Genomic DNA, 13,915 nt, shown 5'->3' with positions numbered 1-13,915 from the left:
AAAAGCGAGTCAGGTACCAACAGGTGATGTCTCCTGCTTCACATCAAAACTTCCAGGAGGAGCTACAAAGCTTTGATATTTTTTTCTGATGGCTTCTATTATTCTTACCACAGACTATGAAGATCTCATACCTCTATCTTCTTGGTTTCAAAGACAGCTAAAGAGAAGGTGAATTTCTGCCCTCTGCTGAGGAGCCAGACTAAAACACTAACAGTAGAAGAGATGAGAAAAATGCAGAGATGAGAACAACAGAGTCAGAAAGAAACAGAGGCCTGAAGTAGGCTCAGGAGGGAAGGTCATTGTTCTTTTTTGGAGAACATGAAATTATTCTAATTTCTTATTTCCCCATGAAGAAACTGTTCAAAAGCCATCCTCTTTCTTAATCCTCCCTCATATTAAGCATTTTATCAAAGGAAAGAAAAAAAATCACCTTCAAAAGAGTCTGATTGCTATCACTAACCAGCTTTTACAAAAGATAAGCCTAATTTTTATCAAAGCTCCAAAGTCTCCTAAAATAAATAATTTTTCCACAGTATCTCTTTGAAGACAAGTAATTTTATCTATTTGTTTAAGAAGAGCAAGTAAGGTACCAGATTCAAAATAAGGATACTCAAATTATTTTTATCCTAGGATAAATTATTATCCTATCTCATTTTTATATATGAGACAGAATCAAATACAATTATATCCAGGTAAAAATTATACAATTATATCCAAAATGTATATCCAAAATCAGTAACAGCGAAAATGACAACCTACCTGGGAATAAACCTAACATAAAATATACAAGATCCACTTTAAAGATAACTAGCAAATTTTATTAAGACAGTTAAAAAAGGACTGGATAAGACACAGAGTTCCAGCACAGCCAGACCCAAAACTGTAAATATATTAATTAAATCAATACACTCAAGAAGCAATACCAAGAAAAAAAGTCATCAGAATTTTTCATTGAACCACATGATTTTACATTAAAGTTCACTGGGAAGAGAAAATACTCAAGAGCAGCAATTTTTTTTTTGAAAAACAAGACCAGCAAGGAAAAATTCACCGTATTAAATACGAAACTTTTAAAACTACAGTAATTAAAATAGTGTGTGTCAGGTGAGGTGGCTCACACCTGTAATCCCAGCACTTTCAGAGGCTGAGGCGGGCAGATCACCTGAGGTCAGGAGTTCGAGACCAGCCTGGCCAACATGGTGAAACCCCGTCTCTACTAAAAATACAAAAATTAGCCAGGTGTGGTAGCCAGTGCTGTAATCCCAGCTACTAGGGAGGCTGAGGCAGGAGAATTGCTTGAACCTGGGAGGCGGAGGTTGCAGTGAGCGGAGATCATGCCATTGCACTCCAGCCTGGGCAATAAGAACGAGACTCCCCGTCAAAAAAAAAAAAAAAAAAATTAGTGTGGAATTGGTGTAAAAATACAAAAACAGATCAGACATAGCATGTCTCATCCCATATGGAGAAAACCTTGAAGACTGCAGAGACTATGGAAGGTGGTGAACATGTTAATTTGTTTGACTGTAGGAATCATTTCACTATGTATATGTGTATCAAAACATCATGTTGTACACCGTAAATACATACAATAAATAAATAAAACTTGCCATGTCCAGAAATAGATCCATGTAAATATGGAAATTTGACATACGATGAAGGAAGCATTTCTTATCTTTGAGAAAAAACAAGTTATTCAAGAAATGAGGTCAAAAAACTGGTTATAACTTTGATATATCATTACCAGCAAAAATTTAAAAGATTGACCATATGCAGTAATTGGTCTTCTCTAAAAAGAGAAGAAACTGGCATCACCATTTTGAAAGACGTTTCATAGACGGCATCAAAATTTTAAATCTGCATAACCTTCAAGTCAGTAATTACATCTATCCTATGGAAATATTTGCACATACGCACAAAGACGTACGTAAAGGATGTTCATTACATCCCTTTGTAAAAGCAAAAACACGGGAAGCAGTTATAGGGTAAATTAATAGGTAAACAAACAATGACACATCCAAAATATGGCATACTAAGCTGCCAGTAAAAGAATAAAATAGAACTATACATATTAAGATCATTCTCTAAGATAAATGCTAAGTAAAACAGAGGGAAAACGAAGTGTCAGTGGTAGTTTAAATTTTAAAATAGAAAATGAAATTGGCCGGGCACGGTGGCTCACGCCTGTAATCCCAGAACTTTGGGAGGCCGAGGCAGGCAGAACACGAAGTCAGGAGTTCGAGACCAGCCTGACCAACATGGTAAAACCCCATCTCTACTAAAAATACAAAAATTAGCAGAGCATGGTGGCAGGTGCCTGTAATCCCAGCTACTCAGGAGGCTGAGGCAGGAGAATCACTTGAACCCAGGAGGTGGAGGTTGCAGTGAGCCGAAAACGTGCCATTGCACTCCAGCCTGGGCAACAGAGTGAGACTCCATCTCAACGTCTCAAAAAAAAAAAAAGAAGGTCGGGCAAGGTGGCTCACGCCTGTAATCCCAGCATTTCAGGAAGCCAAGGTGGGCGGATCACGAAATCAGGAGATCGAGACCATACTGGCTAACACAGTGAAACCCCGTCTCTACTAAAAATACAAAAAATTAGCCGGGAGTGGCAGCATGCGCCTGTAGTCCCAGCTGCTGGGGAGGCTGAGGCAGGAGAATGGCGTGAACCCGGAAGGCGGAGCTTGCAGTGAGCCGAGATTGTGCCACTGCACTGCAGCCTGGGCGACAGAGTGAGACTCCATCTAAAAAAAAAAACAAGAAAAAAGAAAATGGAATTCTATGTATATATAAATGCAAAGAACAATCCAGGAGGACCCTCAGACAGGGTAAGTTTACATAATACAAACAAGAAGAAAAATCAGATATTTTGAAATTATGGATTTCCTAGAAGGAAATAAGTTATCTTGTAGTCCAATTATTTTTCTACTGTACTTCAATGACTCAGTTTTATGAATGAACAGCAAAAGCTGGTGAGGTACCAATTAATAGGGGCCCCTACTGGTAACTGAATGGGATTGAGGTCAGGTATATGAAGGGGAGTTTCAATACTCTATAATTTGTTTCTCGGTAAGCATGATCCCCCCTCCCTCACTCCCTGTCTACCTCTTTCTTGCTATCTGAGAGTACTATGAAGGGCTTCTGTAAGTAATAAAGTAAATAAGTCTATATTTTTTCAAATTGGAGTCCTGAGGTTAAACATGTCTCATGGTTTTAGTAAAGTCAAGCACAGGAGGAGGAAAAAGAGGCTGATTACCTTAACACTAAGAAAGAAGACGATAATGATCCATTGTGTACGGTAAATTTCAGTAGCATCCTAATATCCATTCAGCCCTCCTCACTCCATCCCAAAATGTGTAACAGCAAAGTTTTATGGATGGAATTGACCTCATCACCAAGACTAAGGTGAAATCCAACTGTCTTAAGGCCAATAGGAAAATCCAGTTCCCCTTGCTATACAACTGATTCAAGGATAGGAGCTATGACCCAGGTCTCAGTTCTCTAGCCTCCATCTCCTGGCCATAATTATTGGTTCCAAGGCAGTCCAATTGCAATAAATCTCGGGACTCTCCTCTGGCACGAGAAAGGATGCTTTTGCTCCTGCTAGATGTAGTCAAGGTTGATGCAAGTAGCCATCTTACGAGCATATAAGAAACCACCCTGAAGGTGGTTTCATAGAAGAGGGCCAAGAATAAGGCCAGAAAAATAGTCGGATCCTTGAGTGAACTTGCCTGAAGGCCACTCTACCTCAGATGTCTCCATGAAACAGACCAATAAATAACCTTTTATTGCTGAAGTCAGTTTGACTGGTTTTTCCATTACTTGCAACTGAAGGCACTCTTGTTGACAGGATGGGATAATTAAAATGTAATACCACTTCTTGATCTGACTTTTTGAAGACTGAATAGAATTCCATTTTATCTATCATAATTGAACAATTCCCTATTGATGATAATTAGGTTGCTTGCGAATTTCACCAAAAATAACGTTCAATGAATACCCTTGTGGATATGTGGGTGTTGTTAGGCATTCCTATCATTTCTATAGGATAGATTCCTAGATATGAAATTACTAGGTCATAGAGTACTCTACTTCTCTGCTTACCTTCTCACCAATAAATTATTCACAATAGTATGCTAACCCCTTTTATGCTAAAAGGTAAAACTAGACAAAGAAGCAGCCCACACAGAAAGCCAAGAGAAGCTTCCACAGTAGCAGGGTTAAACTAAACCACTGGTGAAGGATTTCAATCTGACAACTATGAAAAGGTGCTTTAAGGCACCTACTACTCCTACAAGAAGAGTCTCATCAAAGAATAGAAGTCCATGAAGGGTTGACTATTAGTTACAATATAACCACATGTAACTCAACACCTAACTTTGTCGTGTTAGATATTAATCAAATTGATGGTATTTGAGTTGAGTGTTAATGGACCATCATCATCACCATGACCATCACCATCAAAACTATAGCCATTAATATCTATATCCTACCCTTTCCCCACTACTTGTCTAGTAGATCACAATCTTTGATGTATAATATCCAAGGGAGATAGTGCCTCCCAGTCTTCTGACCAGCCCTCCTCCAGTGATCTTGTCTGCATCCTGCTCCACCCATTTATTCCTACAAAGATACTATGTTATTACCAACGACTGAATCCTTCCATAATCTCAATTCCATACATCCCACTCTCCAACCAACACCTCCTGTTTTTCAAGTTCATTCCCTCTAGAAACTCAATTCCAACAATCTTTTCATCTAACTGGGGCCTTTAAGGGCCCTGCTACCATATCATTGTCCTCACCCCTTGGGCAGTCCTTACTTCTCTTCTTGATCAGTTTAAACTCCAAGTTAATAGCCACTTCCTTGCATACTCCCTCAAATTCATTGCCCTTCTGGCTTTATTATTATCTCCTGGCAAAACTCTAACCCCGAATAAAAAAGAACTCTTGACCAACTCTGTGCCTGTACCTATGCAGCTGAATGAATGTAGCAGGTGAAAAGCACAACGATTTTGACTGGTCTCACTTTAAATTTGTGACCACCAGCCTCAAGTGGGCCCTTAGTGCTTCCTGGCAATCCTACAACTTTTCCCTAATCTATTTACTATCCTCCCCTCCTAAGACTATTTTATACCTTCTCCTCTCCACTTAAACTTCATATTTCCTCCACCAATCGTCACTCTTAGCTGATGATCTTGCTTCCGATTTCATTAGAAGCAATCAAAAATGAATTTCCACAAGCTCTTACCCTGAAATCTATGTCACATAATTATATTTGTACCCATATATTCTACTGTGGTGGTTAATTTTATGTGTCAATTTGAGTGGGCCATGGGGTGCCCAGATATTTGGCTAACCATTATTCTGGGTGTGTCTGTGAGGATGTTTCTGGGTGAGACTAACATTTGATTCAGTAGACTGAGTAAAACAGACTGCCCTCCCTAATGTGGGTGGGCCTTCAATTTGTTGAAGGCCTGAATAAATAAAAAGGCTAAGTAAGGGAAGATCTGCTCCCTCTGCCTGTCTTTGAGCTGGGACATTGGTTTTCTCCTGCCTTCAGACTTGGACTCAGACTGGAACGTACACCATAGGCTCTCCTGGTTCTCAGGCCTTCACAACTGGCCTGGAACTATACCATTAGCTCCCGTGGGTATATCTCCTGGCAGATCTTAAGACTTTTATAATCTCTTGATAGATACAGAGACAGAGATACAGATAGAGATGGACACAGAGATATAAAGATCTCCTATTGGTTCTGTTTCTCAGGAGAACCCTAATACATCTACCTTTTCTTATGTAACTATGGATGAACTGTCTGTACTCCTACATCCAACCTCTCCATGTGTGCAAACCTCTCATCTACTCAAAGACATTTTCTCAAAGACATCTACTCAAAGACATTTTCCCGTCTCCTACATCATCAACTTTTTCTCTCTACTGGTCTGCCAGAAAAGACCCATCAACATATACGTAATTTTTCCCAACTAAAAAAAAGAAAAAAAAAAAACTCAACTTTTGGCTAACTGCTCCATTATTATTCTCCCCTTTGTAGGAAAACTACTCAAACGAGTCATCTATACTAGCATCTGTTTCCACTCCTTTAATCCTCTCTTAAATCCATTGTAACCACTCCACTCCACGAAAAGGGCTCATGTCAAGGTTTCCAATGACTTTTATGTTGTCAAATCCTATAGCCAATTCTCAACGCTCATCTGAGTCAATGTACCGGCAGTAAGTGACACAATTAATCACACCCATCTTCTTGAAACATTTTATCAGGCTTCTGTGATAATTCTTGAGTCTCCATCTATATCAGTAACAACTCCTTTTCAGTATACTCTGCTGCTCCTTCTTACCTCCCCAATCTCTAAACATCACAGCATTCCAGGATTCAAGTCACAGACCTGTTCTCTTCTCCCTCTACACTCACTCCCTTAGAGTCTGCTGGCTTTTAAATTAGCTGTTATATACTAATGACTTCCAAAGTTATATAAACAGCCTAGACCATTCCTCTTAACTTCAAACTTTGATAGCCAATTATTTACTGGATATTTGAATCTCTAATTGGCATATTCCACTCAATAGATATAAAGTTTCCCCAAACTGCTCCTTTTGTGTATTTCCCTTCCTAGTAGTCACCTTCATCTTTCTGGTTGCTCATGCCAAAAGCCTTGGATTCATCCTGACTCATCTCCTCCTTTCACATTCTGCATCTAATCTGTCAGCAAATACTGTTGGTTCTATCTTCAAAACAAAGCCAAAATTCGACCTCCTCTCACCACTTCCGCTGCTACAATGCTGGTTCAAGCCATATTACCTTTTACCTGCTTTTCCCCATGGCCTATGCTCAAAACAGTGGCAGAGTGATTCTGTTACAAGATAACTCAATTTAAAGGACTATATAACATGAGCGTCTGAAATTTACCCCAGAAAGGCAAGGGTGGTTCAACATAAGAAAATTAATCAATATAACACATTACATTAAGATAAGGGAGGAAAAATACATGATCATTTCAATTGACACAGAAAAAGGCATTTGACAAAATCCAACACCCTTTCATGATAAAAACTCAGAAAACTAGGAATAAAAGGGTATTTCCTCAACATGATAAAGGGCATTTATGAAAACCCACAGCTAACACCATACTTAATGGTGAAAGACTGAAAGCTTTCCACCTAAGATAGGAAGCAAGACAAAGATACCCACTTTCACCACTGCTTTTCAACATCATATTGAAAGTTCTAGCCAGAGAAATTAGATATGGAAAAGAAATAAAAGGCATCCATAATGGAAAGGAAGAAGTAAAACTATCTCTGTATACAGATGACATAATCCCATATAAAAATCTCAAAAGAAAGCTACTAGATCTAATAAGTAAATTCAACAAAGTTACAGAGTACAACATCAACACTGAAATATCAGCTGTTGCTATACACCAGAAATGAACAATCTGAAAGGAAACTAAGAAAGTAACTGCATTTACAATAGCAGCTAAAAGAATAAAATGCCAAGGAATAAATTTAACCAAGGAGGTGAAAAACGTGTGCTCTGAAAACTACAGAATGCTGCTGAAAGAAATTAAAGAAAACACAAATAAATGGAAAGATATCCCATGTTCATGCATAGAAAGACTTAATATTGTTAAGATGTCAATACTACCCAAAGTTATCTACAGATTCAATGCAATCCCTATCAAAAGGCTTTTCTGCAGAAATGGAAAAGGTGATCCTCAAATTCACCAGAATTGCAAGGGACCCCAAACAGCCAAAATAATCTTGAAAAAGAAGAATAAAGTTGGAGGACTCATGTCTCCCAATTTCTAAACTTACTACAAAGCTACAGTAATCAAAACAGTGTGGTACAGGCATAAGGACAGAAATATAAATAAAATAGAATAGAATAGAGATTCCAGAAGTAAATCCATACATTTACAACCAATTGATTTTTGACAAGGGTGCCAAGTCCATTCAGTGGGGAAAGAATAGACTCTTAAACATGTGGTGCTGGGACAACTGGATCTCCATATGGAAAAGAGTGAAGTTGGACCCCTACCTCACACCATATACAAAAATAACTTAAAATGTATCACTAATATACAAGAATTAACTTAAAACTCCAATAGAAAAAGTAAAACTATAAAACTATTAAAAGAAAACATAGCAGAAAATCTTCACGGCCTTGGATTTGGGAATTAGGTATGATGCCAAAAGCATAGGCAACAAAAGAAAAAATAGATAAACTGGACTCTATAAAAATTTAAAAGTGAATCAAAGAACAATACCAAAAAGTGAAGAAAACCCACAAAATGGGAGAAATTATTTGCAAATCATATACCCAATAAGGGTTTAATATTCAGAATATATAAAGATCTCCTACAATTCAACAGAAAAAAAAAACTCAATTAAAAAATGGGCAAAGGACTTAACAGACAGTTCCCCAAAGAAGATATATAATGGCCAATAAGCACATTAAAAGATGCTCAACATCATTAGTCATTAAAGAAATACAAAACAAAACCACAGTAAGATACCACTTTCCACCACCTACTAGGATAGCTATAATTTTTAAAAAAGGAAATTAAGTTTTGGTGAGCATATGGAGAACTGGAACACTTATACAGTGCTCCCATGGAAAAACAGTTTTAGCAGTTCCTTAAAAAGCTAAACCAAAAGCTTACCATATGATCCAGTAAGTCCACTCGTAGGTATATTCCCAAAAGAATTGAAAATATGAACTCAGATTCTTGTACACCAATGTTAATAACAGCATTATTCATAATAGCCAAAAGGTGGAAACAACCTAAGTGTCCATCAACATATGAATAAATAAATATGGCATATATATAATATAAACAGTAGAATATTATTCAGCCATAAAAAGAAATCGAGTTCTGATACATGCCAAAACATGGGTGAACCTTGAAAACATTATCCTCACAAAAGACTGTGAATAGCCAAAGCAATCTTGAGCTAAAAGAACAAAGCTAGGGGCATCACACTACCTGACTTCAAAATATACTAAACTCTAGTAATCAAAACAGCACGGTACTGGCATAAAGAGACACACAGATAACAGAAGAGAATAGAGACCCAAGAAATAAAACCACACATTTATAGCCAACTGATTTTTGACAAAAGAGCCAAGAACCCACAATGGGGAAAGGTCAGGCTCTTCAATAAATGGTGTTGGGAAAACTGATAACCATATGCAAAAGAATGAAAGTAGTCAATTATCTCTCACCACATACAGCATCAACTCAAAATGGACTAAAGACTTAAATGTAAGACCCAAAGCCATGAAACCACTTGAAGAAAACACAGGAAAAAAGCTCCCTAACATTGGTCAGGGCTAGAGGTTCCCAACCCCGGGGCCGCAGATTAGTACCAGTCCACGGCCTGTTAGGAACCAGGCCACAAAGCAGTAGGTGAGCAGCAGGCAAGCAAGCGAAGCTTCATTTTTATTTACAGCTGCTCCCCATTCCTCACATTACCACCTGAGCTCCACCTCCTGACACATCAACGGTGGCATTAGATTCTCATAGCAGCCCAAACCCTACTGTGAATTGCGCATGCAAGGGATCTAGGTTGTATGCTCCTTAGGAGAACCTAATGCCTTATGATCTGTCACTGTCTCCCATCACTCCCAGATTGGACCCTCAAGTTTCAGGAAAACAAGCTCAGGGCTCCCAGTGATTCTACATTATGGTGAATTGTGCAATTATTTCATTATATATTACAATGTAATAATAATAGAAACAAAGTGCACAATAAATGTAATGTGCTTGAATCATCCTGAAACCATCCCCTCCCTCCTGTGGATGGAAAAATTGTCTTCGATGAAACCAGTCCTTGGTACCAAAAAGGTTGGGGACTGCTGATCTGGGTAATGATTTTTTGGATATGACTTCAAAAGCAAAGGTAACAAAAGCAAAAATAGACGAAGGGATTACATCAAAATAAAATGCTTCTCTGCACAGCAAATTCAACAGAGTGAAGACAGAATCTACAAAATCAGAAAAAATACTTGCAAACTATACATCTAATAAGAGGTTAATTTCCAAAATGTTTAAGGATGTCAAACAACTCAATAGCAAAAAAATAAATAAATAAACAAACCATATTTTAAAAATGAGCAAAAGACCTGAATAGACATTTCTCAAAAGGAGATATACAAATAACCAACAGGTATATGAAACATTGCTCATCAATAACCATCAGGGAAATGTAAATCAAAATCACAATGAGATATCACCTCACACCTGTTAGAATGGCTATTACCAAAAAGACAAAAGGTAAGTGTTGGCGAGGATGTGGAGAAAAGGGAACTCCTTCCTCACTGTTGGTAGGAATGTAAATTATTACCACCATTATGGAAATAACTCAAAATATTAAATGTAGAACTACAAGCGGGTCCAGCAAATCCACTACAGCGTATATATGCAAGGGAAATGAAATCAGTATATCAAAGAGCTATCTGCACTTCCATGTTTCCCGCAGCACTATTCAACAATAGCCAGAATATGGAATCAAGCTAACTGTCCATCAACAGATGAGTGGATAAAAAAAATGTGATCTATGTATACAATGAAATATTATTAAGCCATAATAAAGAATGAGATCCTGTCATTTGCAGCAACATGAATGGAACTGGAAGACATTTTGTCAAGTGAAATAAACCAGGCAGGGAAAGACAAATATCCCATGTTCTCACTTATATGTGGGAGCTAAAAAATTTGATGTCATTGAGGTAGTAAGCAGAACGGTGATTACCAGAGGCTGGGATGGATGGGTGGTGGGAATGAAGAGAGGTTGTTAAAGAGTACGAAAATACAGTTAGATAGAAGGAATATCATAGGGTTTGATAGCTATATAGAGACAAAAAAATAGGTAAGTGATTGCCTAGGAAAGCGGGTGGGATTGAGTACTAATGGTTATGGAGATTCTCTTTTGGGTAATGAAAAAATCCTAAAGGTAATTGTGATAAAGGTTGTACAACTCTGAAGACAAACTAAAAACCATTGTATTGCACACTTTAAATGGGTGAAACATATGATATATTAATTATATCTCAATAAAGCTGTTTAAAAAAGAATGCTGAGTGGAATTGGCCAGATACAAAAAAGACAAATATTATATGATTCCACTTATGTAGACTATCTTGAATAGGCGAATTTGTAGAGGAAGAATGTGCATTTAAAGTCACTAAGGGCTGGGCGGATGAGGCAATGGGGAGTTACTGCTTAAAAGTTATAGTTTCTGTTTGAAGTCGTTAAGGTCTTGGAAATAGTGGTGGTGATGATTTCACAACATGATGAGTGTAATTAATGTCACTAAATTGAACACTTAAAAATGGTTAAGATGGCAAATTTTATGGTATCTTGCCATAATTTTTTAGAAACATAATTCAGATCACGTTTCCCTAACAACTCTCCAACAGCTTCCCATCTCCCTCAGAATGAAAGCCCAAATTTTCTTTTTTTTGGTTTTTTTTTTTGTTTTTTGAGACGGAGTCTCGCTCTGTCTCCCACGCTGGAGTGCAGTGGCGCGATCTCGGCTCACTGCAAGCTTCGCTTCCTGGGTTCACGCCGTTCTCCTGCCTCAGTCTCCAGAGTAGCTGGGACTACAGGCGCCCGCCACCACGCCCGGCTAATTTTTTTGTATTTTTAGTACAGACGGGGTTTCACCGTGTTAGCCAGGATGGTCTTGATCTCCTGACCTCGTGATTCGCCAACCTCGGCCTCCCAAAGTGCTGGGATTACAGGCGTGAGCCACCGCACCCGGCCTCCAAATTTTCAATATAGCCCAAAGTCCTACACATTCTGGCCCTTTTCCCTTTCTGGCCTGACCTCTGACCTCCTCTCCGCTCTGCTCCAGTTCACTAGGCCTCTTAAGTTGCTCTCTGAATATAAAGAGGCAGGTTCCCCCAGGGCCTTTGTACTTTCTTCTCCAGAGAACGTCAAGGTAACTTCTCTCACTTCCTTGAGCTCTGGACTCAAAAATTCCCTTCTCAGTGAGGACTTCCCTGACCCTTATTGTAAAACTGCAGCTCCCTACAGCCCCCCACCCACAACACACACACACACACTCTTCATCCCCCTTTCCTTTTTAATCTCTATTTTTACCTTCTGTCATCCTATACATTTTACTTTTTGCCTGTCTCTTTCCACTAAAATGTAAGCTCCAAAAGGAGAGAGATGTTTGTCTGTTTTGTTCATTACTGGTATCTCTAGTGCCTAGAGCAGTCCTTAACAAACATTTGTTGGATTAATAAAGGGAGACCACTGTGGGGGAAAAAAAATAGAAGAAAATAAAATTTTAGCTGAAGAATGCAAGCCCCTTTAAATTATCAGGCCCAGAGAAGCATTAGAATGAAAAAACAGTCCCGTCTCACTCCCCGTTTGAGCTGGATAATTATCTCTTAAAGCCCACCTGCTATATGGGCTCTAGACTGGCACCAAGAAGCCATAAAATGCCATATGCTGGACACGATAACTCATACCCTATGAGTTACAGTGTACAGCCAATCACTAAGCAATGGTATCTCTGTAAATCAATAACAATTCCTGACCAACTTTGTCTCAGCCCACTCTTACCCTTCGCCTTTAAAAACCTGCTTGTAACCAAGGCTGAAGGAGCACTCCCCAAGGCAACTGGGAAATGAGTCCTAGGCAGCTGTCCTCATTTTGGCTGAAGTAAACACTTTAAATTATAATTTTGTGCTCCAGCCTCTTCCTTTTAGGTAGACACCACTATTCAATGGCATCAAGATCTGAACTGTCCTACTTATCCCAATCTCCCACCCCTAAAAAGAAATGTACCAAACCATAAAAAGCCTGAAGTACACCGACTTACAGACTCCTGTATTAGCATCCTAAGAATTATATTACCCTCTTCAATAGGCAGTAGTATTTTTCATATCAAACCTAGCCTGAGAACAACTGAGATTCAACTAGGAAAAAAAGAAAAGAAAATCCATTAAAGACTGAGTGATTTGAACTCAAAAATATCCATCATCACTTGGTAAATCATAGGCAGCAGGTTATTTCCCTCGACTTTGCTTTGCAGACCTGGAGTGGCTCAATTTCTGCCATAATAAAGGCCGTACTGGAAAAAGAGCAATCCTAAACGCGCAGGGTAAATAAACATCAGGCTGGAGCCGTCAGGGGCGGGGAAGCACTTTTTGGATGGCGGAAACTCCGAGAGACGCCTTTCCCAGCTGCTCCAGAGGGGCTGCTCCAGATTTTCCAGAATCTCACAAACACAGCCCAGGGGCCTGCTCCGCGGGCCTAAGCACCTCCACGTGTCTCAGAAGCCTAGCACCATAGATACTCCGGGGCACGGAGCTGGGAAAACCGGAATAGGAAGACACGTTACCCCGAGAAGATCCAGTCCAACAGGTCTTCTCCTTCAGCCGGATGACTGTGGAGCGCCACCACAAGGAGGGCCTGCAACCCAGGCATCCAGGCTAGACACCAAATCAGCAAACTTTATTCCCGCGCTGCCGAGTACAACCCGGCGCTTCCCCGGCGCACACACTACACATCAGCTCCGGGAGACCGACCCGCCCCGCCCCGCCCCGCCCCGCCCCTCCAGCCCCGTCCCCGCCCCCGGCCCGGCTCGCCTTTCGCGCGGCGCTGCAACCCTCCCACTACAGCCCATCCAGCCCCGCCCAGCGCGCCGCGGTGCGCATGCGTAGAGGCCCTCGCTGCCGCTAAGCACCTCGGGAAGTGTAGTCTCTTTGCAGGTGCCGCTGGACAGTTAAGAGTCCTGCATCCCGGTGGAATCCGGAGAAGTGAGAACACTCCCGCCGCCCCGTCCTCATTCCCATCTTCACACCTGTCCAGTCCCCTTGCACTCCCGCTGCACCCCACGCGCCGGGCTTCTGTCAGAGCTTGCACTGAGGAAGAGCGGAGACC

The 13,915-nt window shown here is 40.0% G+C and overlaps 1 protein-coding gene across 3 annotated transcripts in view; it reads right to left on the bottom strand.

Annotated features, from left to right (window-relative positions):
- The window catches only part of WRN (WRN RecQ like helicase), a 146,724-nt gene extending 133,148 nt beyond the window's left edge, over positions 1–13,576 (bottom strand). For 2 of the 3 annotated variants that reach the window (XM_063610892.1, XM_063610894.1), the window contains exon 1: positions 13,374–13,538. The gene's annotated coding sequence lies outside the window, so the exon portion shown is untranslated. Of the gene's footprint in view, positions 1–13,373 lie in introns of all 3 variants that reach the window. The other variant, XM_055295908.2, reaches the window with a different exon arrangement.
- Positions 13,577–13,915: the final 339 nt, after the last annotated feature.

The sequence above is a fragment of the Symphalangus syndactylus genome, chromosome 10 (assembly GCF_028878055.3).
Source record: "Symphalangus syndactylus isolate Jambi chromosome 10, NHGRI_mSymSyn1-v2.1_pri, whole genome shotgun sequence".
Classification (NCBI taxonomy): Eukaryota; Metazoa; Chordata; class Mammalia; order Primates; family Hylobatidae; genus Symphalangus; species Symphalangus syndactylus.
This window is presented reverse-complemented; position numbering and strand designations above follow the sequence as displayed.